The 16,420-nt window shown below is 48.5% G+C and overlaps 1 protein-coding gene across 5 annotated transcripts in view; it reads left to right on the forward strand.

Moving 5' to 3' along the window:
- The window catches only part of TYW1B (tRNA-yW synthesizing protein 1 homolog B), a 139,253-nt gene that overhangs the window by 55,178 nt on the left and 67,655 nt on the right, over positions 1 to 16,420 (forward strand). The window lies entirely within an intron of this gene.

The raw sequence follows: 16,420 nt of genomic DNA on the forward strand, positions 1-16,420 counted from the left end.
ACGATGTTCGCCGTGTTCATTATTATTATCAGCATTATTGTTGTTGTTATCTCCGGGCCGGGGAAAACCCGTCGTTTGTATTCCCTGCCGCAGCTGAGCCAGCGTTTATCGTGGCCACAGGCTGTTTTGCGCACGGATAAACGGTTCGTTTTTTTTTGTTTGTTGTTGCTGATAATGTAACAGGTTAAGAAGATGTATTTTTTTTTTTAGCCCGTGTAGTCGTGGAAGTATACGTGCATTTGTGGGAGTACATGTGTATGTATGCGAACACGTGTGTGGATTGCCCCGGGCCTCGCACCCTGCCCCCCTCCCCCGCCAATGGACGGCCCTGCCCATGCGGGTGCCGGTCGTGACTGAAGTTTCCAACCAGAAACCCTCCACCGCAAACTGGACGACGATCAGTGTCTTGCACGCACAGCTCATCGCGTAGGCTTCCTCGCTCGCTCATCATCAAGGCAGGGCCTGAACAGCCGTTGCTGATTAGGCAACTGCCACTGGCGCATGGCGCCCCACTGGAAGGCACGAGGGCCAGAGACCTTCGTTAGATCGTTACGGTCAAAGGCGCTAATGCTGTGGTTTTTTATAATGACTAAGCAGACAATATCTGTGACTCCACTTAAAAAAAAAAGTATACTTTTTACACATCCCGTCAGCCACGCAGCCTTCTGAGAGTTCATCATTTCAGCAGCATTGTCGAGATGCGACACGCATCGCCGCATCAGCAGAGTCAGGCTTGCTTGAACCAACCAATGCTGGTGAGCTGCCAGATGTTTAAAATGGCAAGGACCCCCTTTGTTAGATATGGGTCATATTTAGACGCAGGACTGTATAATACATAGCACATAATCATTATTTCGTGGTTATTTAGACAAATTTACTTCCAACAACTGTCCCATGTCTTTGACGATGTCCACAGTGATACCATCTGGTCCAGCAGCTGCCACTCTCACCCCTCCCTTGCATCACACTCTTCATTATCCACCACAACGTCCCACTTCCTCTAGTCTCTCAAGCATCTCCCACCAAGAGCCACAACCTTTCTTGTATCTATGTACGTTGAAATTCTAACGCACCGTTCGGAGCCCTTGGCACGCCGCTCTCTGCGAGGGCGGCGCTGGCAGGCGTGCGATCAACGTTCGTGCCATGAGCATGCGCCATGGGGACGCATCGGCAATGTCCCCCGCGACACACACCCAGGGGGACTCCCCTTCTGTGGGGCGTTGTACCCTTTCTAATTTCGGCTGGCCTAATTGAGGCACAGACACATGTAAATAATCATCGCGCTGCAAGGGTTAATCTGCGTGGCAGACACTTTCCAGTCGTGGTATGTGGCTAAAACTCCATCTGCAGCTCGCTCCGAGATGCACAGAAAACAGTGAGGCTCATGGGTAGTCGGCAGGGGGAAGTAGAGTGGCAGGGGATGACACTATGTTGTACACAGTGCCTCCACGAAGAGCTGTCTCTGCATCACATTCCGTGACCCTCACGGAAATTGCTAAATATTAGCTTAACTATGGGACTGGTGGGCAGCGGCATGGACGCAAAGAAACAAGTTAATTTTTTTTTACCAAGGTACAAAACTGTATGTATTCAACCTATGTTTTCAAAGCTCTGACCGTTTTATAATGATTTTTCTCCCCTCACATCGCAAACAATCATGAATGGAAATGGCCAGACATCCCAATGAGGCAGGGCTTCTCCCTGAAAAGGGTTCTTGTGACCCTGGTGCGGCTTCCTGGGCAAATAAAGGCGATTAATATTAAGTTTGCAGTGGAGGTTTTTTGGTTTGAAATTTCCGTGAGGCAGACGGTGTCCAATTCATCTGTCGTGGCATCTCAGCCATTCCTCACCCTGAGCGGTACGGCTCGCTTCTGGAAATTTGAATACAGGCCGAGAGCCTGTCGCGTGAATTTATGATCACGCCACGGTGAATTGCGCTCTGACACTACTGCCCTATTTTTTTGGGAGTTGGGCAATACGTGCCCACGATTAACCCCCTGGCATTTCGGGCAAATGTTCACCCTTTGGCTGTTGAGTTTGACTCTCAATCACTCCTGCCTCTCTGTGACCCTCATTAATGGGTGGCCCTGGGCGGTGATAGATTTATTAGGCATTAAAAGGAAACGATGACTGTGGATTCGCGCAAAGCTTCCTCTGCATCGAAGACACCGCTCCTCATTGTTGATTGATTGGCTAAGGCAGAGCACTTTGGAGATTACATAATATTCCTCCAGTGGGGACAATCTCTGGAGGTCAACTGGTGTTGACTTTGTCCCTGTGAGGGATGATTGAGTGAGTCGACCCAGGAGAGAGTTTCAAACTTGTAAGCCTTTACTTGTGAGATGGGCACTCTGCCACAGGACCAGCAGTCATGTTCAAACACAAAGTTACATTTTGGTGTTCTTGCGCCAATGGTTAAAGCACATTTGTTTGCGGGCACTCCGTGCGGTCACACTGCTGGCGCATCTCTGGCCGTGTGGTACCTCCGATTAGCACGGTCGGTTGCATGCCGTGAGGAAGAAGTTCCTGCATACTCGCGCGGGCCCCCGACAGACGGCCGCTTTGTGACCGGGAGCAGCGGCGCTTGAGCCAAACCGTCGGGAGACAGCGGCACGTCGAGAGGACGGCGGACGGCCACTCCCGCGCGCTTGTCCTCAGAAGCACCGACGCTGCCTCCGGAGCGCCGCTCGTGAGTACAGGAAATAAATCATCGCCGCGTCAGAGAGCGCAGTTGCGCTCGCGACCGATGCAGCCACGGTCTCCTTCAGGTTCAGTGTGATGGCGAGCGGCGCTTAGAGCGAGGGCCCTCCCGAGGCCACGGCTCGTGTCACGGTGCCCGCTCACGTGTGCAGGAGGAGGAACGCCACTGGGGTTTAATTAAATGGGGGGCAGTAGATTTGCTTGGCTTTCAGGACGCAAATGAAAGAGGCTAAAAGCAATGCTTTTGGTAGCAAATTGTATCCGGTTAACGGGCACGTTTCAGCCATTCCAAAGGATTTGTTTGTAGTGTTTGAGAGGTTTTTTTTTGTCTGTTTGCTTTCCTATGATGAGAGCACCCTTTGATGACAACACCACATGAGCAGACCATGAAAGATTCCATTGATTTCTTGGCTCGTGTATTGGAACGGTTGTGAATGCACAACAAAGTGTGTTGCTGCTGTTTGTCGAGGGAATGAGGTGGTGGGGCGGGTTTAAAAAAAAAAACCTTGGCCCTTGCATGGCTCCTCTTGGCTGTATTGGACGGTCAGGTGCGCGTGCCTTGAATTGCATGCACGTGTGGACCCTTGGTGCCCTGCGTTTAAACTTTTTAGATGATTTTGGCCTTCATCTGGTAGGATGGGGATAGGTTAAGTTTTATTTGTATGTGTTTGGGTGATTTTTTTTTACCTTTCTTGAACTTTGCACTACTATATAATCTTGGTTCTTTCGCTAAAGTCACGTTGAAGGGAAACAATAAAATAATAATAATATATATATAAAACAATACAATTCTCACGACGTTTCGACTGCAACACAAGCAGTGACTTTACCGAAAGAGCCAAGATTATGAATCGCTGCAGTCGCGAAAGCTTTAAATCAAAACTGTGCACTACCATCATGTTTTTGTCCTGGTTGTTGTAACGTCCCTACCCTGCCCCGTACTGGACGTCTGTGAAAAAGAGCTTCATAGCTCATCGGATTCCTCCAGTGAAAATACATGTTCTGATTGTGATTTTGAACCAGCGAATGCCCCGCTCTGAGACGTAATGCCGCTAAGTGCCACAAACGCGACTCGCACAGTAAATGCTTTAAGGTGAGTGGGCTGTCTCGACAGTTGCTCTACGCTAGGGAGATTGGCAAGGTCACGCCGATTGTTTTGTGAAGCTGGCGAAAATTCACCCGTCGCCAACCGTGATCGTTTTTCACTGCTGCGTATCTTGTACGGCCTTCCATCTGATTGCTAGGAATGCATCTGCTGAGTTCATGGTATCATTGTACGTGTCTATTTTTCTCCAGGAAAGATAGCCTCGATGTGCGAGCGGCATTTAATAAAAGTGAGAAAAAAAACCGGATATTTTTTTTTCTTCTGGAGCACACGTCACACCGGCCTGCATCAAACAGGTGGTGGTACTTTAAGTTTGCCTGGGCCGGTGAGGGGGTGGGTGCGGCGGCGCGTTTTTGCCATGCGTTGCAGAGGTTCGCGGTTTGAACCCCCTGCGGCAGCCCTGGTTAATATTGCAGATGTATTAGCCGAAACAAAACAATCAATTCCGATCCGCTTCACGGTCGGCCTTCAAAGATCTGGCGACGCTATTCGAAAATGACTTTTTCGGCCATTGGGCGATGGCCCAAATTCTCCAAAATTCGTTGACTCAATTGTGACGACACATAGCGACATCGCCATCTACTGTGGAACGACTGCAGACCGTGTCTGTGAAACGTAGCACATTTGTGATAACCTGGCAGGATACCAATGGTGCAAATAAAAAAAAATGTGCCCGTGATTTGATTTCGTCGTTTGATTTAACACAGCTGTTTAACTGTCCTGGAGGGAGGGAAAGCGCCGAGGAGAAGGCCCATTACCCTAAACTTGAGCCAGACGTGCACACGCGTGTCTGCTATGAGGCGGCGTTGGTGACGACGATGACGACGGCGACGGTGATGAGGTGTTTTCTCTGCGTCCATGCCGCCGCCCGCTGGTTGCTTGGTTAATCCGAGCAATCCCCGTGAGAGTCACGGAATGTGACAGCAGAGGGAGATCCTGCGGAGAGCACATTTTGTGAGCCCCCCTTGTGTCGTTCTGGCGGCGAGCGCACATGGCATAGTTTAGAGTATTTGGCCGCTGCTCTAATTTTCCACGTGATAAGCCACTTCGTCGTGCTCATCATTCGCGATAGCCAGGTCGCTGCTGAAAAAGAGGTATGGAGCTAGGTGGGTGCCTTAACCTGGTTAAAAACAAATACATGTAAAAATGCGTTTAGGATGTGGCGAAAGCGGTGGAACCTGCGCGGCGCGAGCGTGAACGGCTCGTACCGTCGCAACCCAACAGTCAGATAGCTGCGCGAGAGCTGGCCAGGTGGCAGCAGCTGGCGTTTTTTTTTTTAAAAGAGCCTACCGCGAGCGGGCCCCCCCCCCCCGTTCCCGAGGGCCCCCCCCCCCCCAGCCCGCCGATTTTGTGGTCGGCTTGCGGCGCGTCACTGTTTCTGACGAGCACGTGTCGCCATCACGCGCGCACGGAGTCCCTGGTGAAGGGTACTCGTGCACCTGCTGCAGGGCGTACACACACGCATTTTGTTGCCAGGGGATATACGCGCGTCTCTTTTTTTTTGGGGGGGGGGTGGGTTTCGCTGCCCGTCGCTCCTTTTAATGTGTTGAGGTTTTTGTTGATCGTCTTGATTTTTTGTCGTTGCTTACCGTGTCTTTGGCCATGCACCGCTTTGATATTAATTTTTTGCGCTCTATTATTTTGCCTGCTTATTTCACTTATTGAGAGTATTTGGCTGCTGTAGATGTCCACATGATCAGCCACTTCGTTGGGCTATCATTCGAGGCCAGGTTGCTTCTGAAAAAGAGCTATATAGCTCTCTGTTAGGCCTTGCCTCGCAAAAATAACAATAGTTTAGTTTCTTGTTTTATTTACCACCTACCTACCTTCCTGCGTACAATATATCCGACGTACCTGCATCATGTAGGTAACTAATATACGAAGCGGAGACGTGCAGGCTCAGGAGATAAGTGGGCGCGTGAACCCATCTCCCTCGTCACCAGGTCTCTTCGTTAGATCTTTGAGCACCGAGGGGATGACTTTGCGTCCAACCGTTAGGAATGCTCCTGCATGAGGCTGGCTCTCCCGCACGATGCGAGAACGTCAACTCCGAAACTGTGATTGTCCGGCCCCTCGTTGTCCCTGTCCACCGGAGTCCCTGTGTTCGAGAACCTCGTGGAGTCGGCCCACAGGCTTCGTAGTCGCATACGATTGTCCGCTGATTGTCGAGACTTGGGGATGGGAAGGGAGCCAGTTTGAGGATTTTTTTCAGGGGTGACCCCCACCAGGGCTTGGAGCCGGAGGGCGGATTCTGCTAGGCGCTGTCTCGGCATGTGCTCCCACACTTGACTTAATCCATTTATGTTCCGTTTCTGTGGAAAAGTTTCACCGAGGCTTACAGTTTCTGCACAGCATGGTGCTGAGCGTGGCATTTGGCAAAATCATCATCATCATCGTGGGTCATGAACTATCCACTGCTAGATGATGGCCTCCCCAGCCCATCGCCACCTATGGTTTTCCCTGCGATGCAACGGTTCATCGGGCTTCTGCACATGAGCTGAATGCGTTGCTTCATCTCCACGGTGAATGTCTTCTCGGGCGTGGTCCCTCCTTTTGGCTGCCGCACGTCATTACGCTCGACCATCGGACGTGTTATTTTTCTTTAACCTGCGCATGCTCTCTAATCCACGTGCCTCCTCTTTGTACCTCCGTTTAATTCCCAGCATGCGTCTCCCCGTGTTTTCCTTTGGGCACGTGTCAGCATCGTTCCATTGCCTTTGTCAGAGTTTGTGTTTTATCACGCACGCATCATAGCAGGTCGAATTAATCGACCAAACAGTTTTTTTTAATGTATACGGTATTTGTGCTTTTCTTTTCACGATCAAATAACATTTTCCGAAATCACTCCATCTTGCCTTTTTTTTATTAGTAACTGTTCTAGGTGTACATTGCCCCGTTGTGTTCCTCATTTATCTTCAATTGTGCACGCAAATTTGTTACAAGCATTATTCTTGTTTTTCCTCATATTTCGCTTCAGGGGGTGTGATTCGTTTCAGCCCCTGGTTGTCCTACGTTCTCACCCTCCTCCAAATGCGCCCGACTGCCATGTAGATCATCATCATCATCATCATCGTCGTCGTCGATCTATTATTTAACGTTGTTGTTGATACTTGCAGTCCTGTCTTAGAGCACGCGTAAAGCAGGTTTGTACGTTTTCTCATGAGTGGCTCAACGTTGACAATACGTTCTCACCCTCCTCCAAACGCGCCTGACTGCTATGTAGATCATCATCGTCGTCGCTTTATTATTTAACGTTGTTGTTGATACTTGCAGTCCTGTCTTAGAGCACGCGTAAAGCAGGTTTTACGTTTTCTCATGAGTGGCTCAACGTTGACAATATTACAACGTTCGAGATAACAAAGGATGCTGCTAAGTTCACGGGTGGAGTGGTGGTATGGTGGGTCCACTGACCCGGTGTGTTGAGAAACCCTCTTGACTGACAGAGTGTGGGCAAGGCCTTCATCCAACAGTGGGCTAACAGAAGGCTGTGAGTTCGTCAATTTAACCAAGGCTCGTCAGCAGAACTAAACCACGTTTTGCATTTAACGTTGTCAAGAATGCAGAGCAGAATGACGAACATCTTACAGAAAAAAATAACAATAATCACGTAAATGTGACCTGGATCTCAGCTTAATCGGCGTACCTTTCAATGAACTAGCCTTTTACACCGACACAATGCAAAACACATCAAAAAGTTGATCGACGCGGCGTTTTGTCCGACGAGTTGACTTTTGGTAACGTTTTTTTGTGCAGATTGCGCTGGTGTGTGTGTGCGTGCGTGCACTCGTGGGAACTTGCCGATAAGCGCATCGGCACAGAGGCGTGCGTCGTGTGCCTCTTTACAGATACGCAGTGACGGGGTGAGTGCAATGTCATGGACAGTCATAAATGGAACAATTGGATGGATTTGACCACTGTATGGAATTTCATAAACGGATCGGTAATGTTTTCTAGAGCAGCAGGATGTATGAAGTTCAACATGCGTACAAACATGCGTACGGGAGCAACCGTGTGATAGACACGGACGTGGTCATGATTCGCATTGCGGGCAGCTCGCTGAAGCTGTTTTTTTTCTTGACTTCCTCGCGGCTGCTGTGTGTCGTGAGGAATTCACGGATACTGAATTCCTCCATCTCTGTTCGATCCTCGCAACGGCTTTTGGCTGGCCCTCGAACAAAGACGGTCACTGCGTTGCACGCTTTCAAATGCGCTTCTGCTTGCCGTCTGGAATGCCACTGGAGCTATGCGCTTTTAAATCTAAATTGAAAACTAATTTCTTTAGAACTGCATTTTGTGTTTAGTTTGATGTCCTTACAAGGATACCTCCGATTAGGGCGCTTGGTTCCGTACGGTGCGCAAGGAATACATGCATGCATTCAACCCCGTCATCCTAGGCAGGCCAGCTTTTAATCCAGCCTTTGGAACAGCATTTCAAAGCGGCGGTGTCTCATAACCACGTTCATTTGGTGTCTTTCATTTGCTGATTCATGAAGCCATTGCAAGATGCATTGCTGTTCAAATTAATCTAAAATAGTTTCCCCCCCCCCCCGCATGAAATAAAGAGGAGCCAGAGGCACAGACACGGATGATTAAACGCCTCCGAAAACCACTTGCGCTGTTGGGGATTTACTTTTGAATAATCCCCGCGTTTAGCTGTGAATGAGGAATGCTGGTGTCAGTGTAAACGATGCCGCGTGCAGACAGATTGCGACGCACTTGACACGGGCGGCAGATCCTTCCGTCGGAGGTGTGTCGGAAGAAGGTGACGGGGGGGGGGGGGGTGAAACCTTCGGCGTGCCAGTTGTGCCACTTTTCGAAGGACTCCGCTTCATTATGGGCACAAGGGACAGAGCACGTGGTCAAAAAATACCGCTTGGCGTAATAGACGCAAGAGGTTAGCAGCGTGTTTGAGAAGGGGGCATTAAACGCACGCGCAGATTCACACTCGTGAATCATAATGTATTTTTTTCAGAATCAGAATATGTATTTATACTGGAGGAATCCGATGAGCCATGAAGCTCTTTTTCATAAATGTCCAGTAGTGGTGGGGGGGGGGGGGGGGCAGAATATTACACCGAAAAATTCAAAAACACGATAGGAATGCAAAGTATAGGAAAGTATAGACACTACGGTTGGCTTAAGAAGTTCACCATACATATGTAATGACGACTTGACACACTTCTCTTGAGATGGCACACTTTATTGAAGACACTTTCACTTGATATCAGGCGGAAACCCCCCACTGCAACAGCCCTGAGTCTCCCGCGCATCTCCCTTATATACCAACACGAGGCCATGCCCCCCCCCCCTCTCTTCTCGATCATTCTAGCCGACTCTGGACGCTCGCTCCACCGGCAGACTCGACCGTCCTCTTCCGTCGCCTGACCACGCTCCCTTCTCGAACTTTCCCGTAGCCACCAGTCCCTTCGCACTCACAACTGATGCCCCCCCGTCATTACCTCCCGTGGCCACTTGTGCATTCGTACTGTAAGCTGACTTCCCTGTCATTACCTCCCGTGGCCACTAGTCCCCTCATACCGCACGCAGGCTCTGTTTTCATTACTGATACAAATCAATAAAAAATATACGAACAAAACTCAACTATATTTTTTATTTGACCAGGTAAAGGCCACTGAGCTGTTAGCTTCTTTGTCAGAAGTGACCTGGCCACATCATAGCTCAACTGGCGAAACGTCGTACTCGAATTGTAACTGTTGTGGGTTTACTCTTCAAAACGACGGTGTGCTGTACTAGTAACTAATTGGCTTGTTTTGTTTACGTGACAAACCTTACTAATTGGCTGTGTCGGGTGGGGGCTGGTTTAGCAATACACTTATATTTACGCGATCTAACCCAGAAAAAAAACCCTTATGGATAATATTGGTCGCGAAAGCCTACGTGTTAAACTGAAGTGGCTTATCATGCAGGAATGTATCGCGGCCAATTAATGTAAATAATTTAAATGCACGTTTTTCACACTGGTAACGTATATATGTAAACTGCGTGAGTCGATGCATGTCAAAAGTGGTCAATTAGACAATCGGGTAATTCATGAATATTGGGGGAATGGTGGCGCAGTGGTTAACTCACTGTGCCATCAACCGGGTGACCTGGATTAATTTCCCAGCTGTGGATAAACAATCGGTGGCAAGTGGTGTCTTAAACCTGTCCCGTTGTCTTTCGTAGATTGACTCAGTCTTAAATGAGTAACTGGTACTTACTCTTTGCTTCTATTGGGTAAAGTCACATAGGTGAAAATAAAATAACAAAAAATCACGACGTTTCGGCCACATCACAAGCGGCCTTCATTAGGTGAAGGGACGAGACTGTCTGGAGGACAGCGCTGGAGTGGAAGAAGCCACGCTTAGATCACGACCTTTAAGCTGTGTGAGAAGAAAAAGACCACGCGCCTTGACAAAGGAATTAGCATATAATTTAGCATTGAAATGGCTCATTGAAATAGCTAAGTTAAAGTATACACATCCGCAGAGGTACCCCTTGACAAAGGAATTAGCGCTGGTACTTGTCAGCCCCAGGGATACAAAGGTGGCCAAGCGTGGTGTAACCACACCACCTTCCCGTGCACAATTCTGACCATGATAGGTGCTCAATAGCAGCGCTGTCATCAACACTCTTCAGGACTGTATGGTGGGTATTTATGGACGTTGTCAAGGTCGTGTTAGATGTGACGTAAGAAACTATGGGTTGATTTCATTTCAAAGAGAGAATATCTGAAGCAGCCCTTGCAGCTCCCTCGCAGGGAGGTTTGCGTGAAAGCTGTCGAGGCCTTGCGACATTTATTGGCCTCACTGAAGAATGGACAGGCGCAGAAAGGATGATGCACGCTCTCCTCCGTGCGGGCGACGTATAAGGAATGAAAACTTTATCGAAACTGAACAACAAATGGCCACAGTCAGTCGCACTCATGCAATTACAGTCACATGACTCGACACTGCCCGCTCGGCGACTGTTAGCGTGCTCTCGTTGTGCTCACTTGAAGATTCTCAGTGGAGGAACGTGAGTCACTGAGAGCTGCTGATGCTGCTGCCGGGTTCCCTGGGTTCATGGTCAGTGCTACCCTCCTCTCGCCCAGCCGTATCTGCGTGTTTGCGGTTTTTGTGATCTTTTTTCGTAGTTTTTGATCGCTGCAGGAACACTAAGACCTGGTCAGGGGAGAAGGTTGGTTTACAGGGCTGTCTGGTTGTTTACTCACCACAGCTGTCTGTTGTTTACTCACCACACAGCTGTCTGGTGTTTACTCACCACAGCTGTCTGTTGTTTACTCACCACAGCTTCTGTTGTTTACTCACCACACAGCTGTCTGTTGTTTACTCACCACAGCTGTCTGTTGTTTACTCACCACACAGCTGTCTGTTGTTTACTCACCACAGCTGTCTGTTGTTTACTCACCACACAGCTGTCTGTTGTTTACTCACCACAGCTGTCTGTTGTTTACTCACCACACAGCTGTCTGTTGTTTACTCACCACAGCTGTCTGTTGTTTACTCACCACACAGCTGTCTGTTGTTTACACACCACACAGCTGTCTGTTGTTTACTCACCACACAGCTGTCTGTTGTTTACTCACCACAGCTGTCTGTTGTTTACTCACCACAGCTGTCTGTTGTTTACTCACCACACAGCTGTCTGTTGTTTACTCACCACAGCTGTCTGTTGTTTACTCACCACACAGCTGTCTGTTGTTTACTCACCACAGCTGTCTGTTGTTTACTCACCACACAGCTGTCTGTTGTTTACTCACCACAGCTGTCTGTTGTTTACTCACCACACAGCTGTCTGTTGTTTACTCACCACAGCTGTCTGTTGTTTACTCACCACACAGCTGTCTGTTGTTTACACACCACACAGCTGTCTGTTGTTTACTCACCACACAGCTGTCTGTTGTTTACACACCACACAGCTGTCTGTTGTTTACTCACCACAGCTGTCTGTTGTTTACTCACTACACAGCTATCTGTTGTTTACTCACCACACAGCTGTCTGTTGTTTACTCACCACAGCTGTCTGTTGTTTACTCACCACACAGCTGTCTGTTGTTTACTCACCACACAGCTGTCTGTTGTTTACTCACCACACAGCTGTCTGTTGTTTACTCACCACACAGCTGTCTGTTGTTTACTCACCACAGCTGTCTGTTGTTTACTCACCACACAGCTGTCTGTTGTTTACTCACCACAGCTGTCTGTTGTTTACTCACCACACAGCTGTCTGTTGTTTACACACCACACAGCTGTCTGTTGTTTACTCACCACACTGCTGTCTGTTGTTTACTCACCACAGCTGTCTGTTGTTTACTCACCACACAGCTGTCTGTTGTTTACTCACCACAGCTGTCTGTTGTTTACTCACCACACAGCTGTCTGTTGTTTACACACCACACAGCTGTCTGTTGTTTACTCACCACACTGCTGTCTGTTGTTTACTCACCACAGCTGTCTGTTGTTTACTCACCACACAGCTATCTGTTGTTTACTCACCACACAGCTGTCTGTTGTTTACTCACCACAGCTGTTTGTTGTTTACTCACCACACAGCTGTCTGTTGTTTACTCACCACACAGCTGTCTGTTGTTTACTCACCACACAGCTGTCTGTTGTTTACTCACCACACAGCTGTCTGTTGTTTACTCACCACACAGCTGTCTGTTGTTTACTCACCACAGCTGTCTGTTGTTTACTCACCACACAGCTGTCTGTTGTTTACTCACCACACAGCTGTCTGTTGTTTACTCACCACACAGCTGTCTGTTGTTTACTCACCACAGCTGTCTGTTGTTTACTCACCACACAGCTGTCTGTTGTTTACTCACCACACAGCTGTCTGTTGTTTACTCACCACAGCTGTCTGTTGTTTACTCACCACACAGCTGTCTGTTGTTTACACACCACACAGCTGTCTGTTGTTTACTCACCACACTGCTGTCTGTTGTTTACTCACCACAGCTGGCTGTTGTTTACTCACCATACAGCTATCTGTTGTTTACTCACCACACAGCTGTCTGTTGTTTACTCACCACAGCTGTTTGTTGTTTACTCACCACAGCTGTCTGTTGTTTACTCACCACACAGCTGTCTGTTGTTTACTCACCACACAGCTGTCTGTTGTTTACTCACCACACAGCTGTCTGTTGTTTACTCACCACACAGCTGTCTGTTGTTTACTCACCACAGCTGTCTGTTGTTTACTCACCACACAGCTGTCTGTTGTTTACTCACCACACAGCTGTCTGTTGTTTACTCACCACACAGCTGTCTGTTGTTTACTCACCACAGCTGTCTGTTGTTTACTCACCACACAGCTATCTGTTGTTTACTCACCACACAGCTGTCTGTTGTTTACTCACCACACAGCTGTCTGTTGTTTACTCACCACAGCTGTCTGTTGTTTACTCACCACAGCTGTCTGTTGTTTACTCACCACACAGCTGTCTGTTGTTTACTCACCACACAGCTATCTGTTGTTTACTCACCACACAGCTATCTGTTGTTTACTCACCACACAGCTATCTGTTTGTTTACTCACCACAGCTATCTGTTTGTTTACTCACCACACGGCTGTCTGGTTGCCGGTAGTAATATTCACATCGCATCGTGAATTGCCACTTTGGATTGCTTGCGACGCGAGCAGCCAGGATTACACATTTTGTCCTTCCTGGTACAGCAGCAATTCAAGGCCTTCTTCACACGCCATTGGAATAATCGAGCCAATAATCTACGCGGCCAATGATGATCACCACCTCCTGATAAGCGGATCACGCAGCATTAGAGCTGATCATTGCGGTATAATCTCCATAGCCCCAAAAATCGGGTGATGGACAACAAGCCTGTGCCTTGCCTCTATTGATTTATTTTCCGTTGAAGGTGTCAATTTTTTTGGAATTCTCTTAAGATCGATATACATACCAACAAGGAGCGATGAGCCGTTGGATTCAAGGTCCTTTTAAACTGTCCTTCCGCTCCTGACTCTTGCCACATTGGATGTCCACCATTGAGAGGGAAATGTCTTTTACAATGCGGAATGTAATGCAAATGACACTTTTCAGGAAAAAAAACAGCTCTTTTTATTTGCTCGAAGATGTCCTGCAATGTAGCATAAATGGCCACGAAGATAAATATTTTTTACTCTGCATAAAGTGATCATTAAAATGCTCTGCGACCATTGGAGGGACGTAACCGTGATGAATATGCAGATGAAAACAAACGGCAAAACAGGTTGACCAAAACACAGTTTGCGTCAACTTTTTCAAGCGTTTTTAACCTCAATTTATTCTTGAAACACACAACGGGTAGCTGGCATTGAATATAGCCACATTTGATTGACATGAAAGCACCAAACATGAAAAAAAAACACCTGTTGTAAATTATGCAGGTGAATGAAAAACATTTATAAACTGAGATTAAAATGTCGACTTTGAATGCACACAGGGCTGCTGCATGTGTGCACGCACAACTTAAACGTTTGGCCAAATCTGCCCCCGTCAAAACTGCGGCTTTGTGTGATCAGCCACCACGAGATACGCCCCACATGTTTGACCCGTCTGGATACAAAAAATTTTGAACGGGAGCAGCGTTTACGTAAGGACCGCCGTCGACACGCACGGTCGCCGAGCACACAAGCGAGAAGGCTTTCATTGACTGGGATCCCTGTTGCGCCATGCCGGGGAAGAGGGGGCGCTCGAGGGCAACCGAGCGTGTGTTGTGTGTGTCTGCCCATTCGTGTGTGCGCGTCTTGCGCGTGCGCGTCTGTGCACACGCGCAAGACGAATAGATGCGCGTGCATCTATTGGTACGCTGGTGGGAATATTTTTAGCCCGCGTGTGGCGAATTAAAATTGCCAGGTTTTTGGCGGAAAACCTGTGCGATGTTTGTCTGGTTCTATTTGCACACTTTTGCCTTTTAGCCCTGTGTAAGGGTTATGTGTGGTGGCCAACCCGATGTCTGTGTGTGTGTGGCAGCCTTAACGACTTAAACAAGCAGGGCCAAGTTTAAAAGTAGCGGAGCCACTGACAACCGACCTGATCGGTGACGCCACACACCAATCTGATTGGAAGCATTCAAATCAGACGGGTGCAAAGGGTAGAGGCGGGGAGGTAAAAATAACTAATAAGGGGTGGTTGAAAACTGGTGAAAAAAGGAGAAAGGGGATTGGAGGAAAGAGGAGAACCTGCGAGAAAAGCGAGGTACAGGATATATAAGGGGCTAGAGAGAGAGAGTTTGGGGCGCATTCTGGAGTGAAGCCTCTAATTGTAAGGTCTCTGTGTGTTTGCACATTATCTGCAAATAAACCATAAAGTTGAGCTATACTTTGTGATGCTTGGCTGGTTCTACCTCGTCCGAAGTCCTTTTCACCTGTACCTGCCAAAGTGCGCGTTCGTGTTAATTGACATGCAGTACCAAGCCGGGCCATTTACTATATGAATATAAGTGTGAATGGATGATAATGGCTGCCTTGGGTGCACTGTGCTGGGAGCCCTTCCCCTCTGCACTGTGCCCTGTGTGCACGTGCATGCCACTTTTCTCAGGGGGCGATTTAGTAAAAATTTTCAAGTCCATGGGCCTGAGTACAGAAAATGTCATGCGCATTAAACCCATCCCGACAAGCGATCTAGCGTAAGGCTCAGAAACCTGCGTAGATCGAGCCACAGAGTATTTGTGCGCATCCTCGCGAGATTGCAAAAATTGAGCACGCTCGTCAGTGGTTGCTAGGGATTACATCGTCACTCCTGCATTATTCAATCAGCTGCCAGGAAGAAAAGCCTCGTGCAACATGGCCACCATGGCGTCCCTTTTTTTCATAGCTCTTATTTGTATATTCGCACCTAGGACATCTCTTGGGCCGTCGTTGAACGTGAGTACCAAGCCCCATTAATGAATGCGTAGACTTTAAAAATCACTTTTTAAAGGTGTCCCGTTATCACGTTAATAGCCAAGAGTGCTTATATTTTTACCCACTGGCAACGAGCGCTGGTCCCGTTGGCGGTGGGGACAACGCGTGGCAGGGAGAGGACGCGCATGCGGAGATCCACCTGGTGGCTCCCTTCTTCTTCTATGGACTGCTCCTGCGGAGGAGTATTGCTCGTGGCCTGGCTTGGCACCGCACGGCCCCATTTTGTTGATCCGTTCCACTGCACGGTCCCGCGATGCCAGTCCTCAAAACGTCTCAGCCCGAGCCCGTTGCTTTTGTCCTCCTCGGTGAAAACCAGATTGCAAGGTCACACTCGGAGGACCCTCTTCTGAGAAAATCATCGGTCACACTCGTAGATCTTCTTTTTACTCTCCCCTTGGACGTCAAATATGTCCGTGTCCTCCTGTGAGCGCGTCCTTTCTCACTCTCTCATTCTGATTCTTTCCCCGATACATCGTTGATTCAACAAGGAAAACAAGTACGTTATATTTTGAAGTTACGTGTAGTTTTATTAAGCGTCTGCAAACGTTGCGGGGGGGGGGAGGGGAAGGCGATGACGAGGATCGTCCACGTGATGCGGAGATTCATAACGAGAGACCGGGTGAACAGCCGCCGCCGCCGCCGCCGCCGCGGGAATTGAGTGGAGAAAGCGAGTTGCTAGGGATAATATCGGCAGTCGCGCACGTTTTC

Source organism: Petromyzon marinus, chromosome 38, assembly GCF_048934315.1.
Source record: "Petromyzon marinus isolate PM22_M1 ecotype Great Lakes invasive population chromosome 38, UKy_Petmar_22M1.pri1.0, whole genome shotgun sequence".
Classification (NCBI taxonomy): Eukaryota; Metazoa; Chordata; class Hyperoartia; order Petromyzontiformes; family Petromyzontidae; genus Petromyzon; species Petromyzon marinus.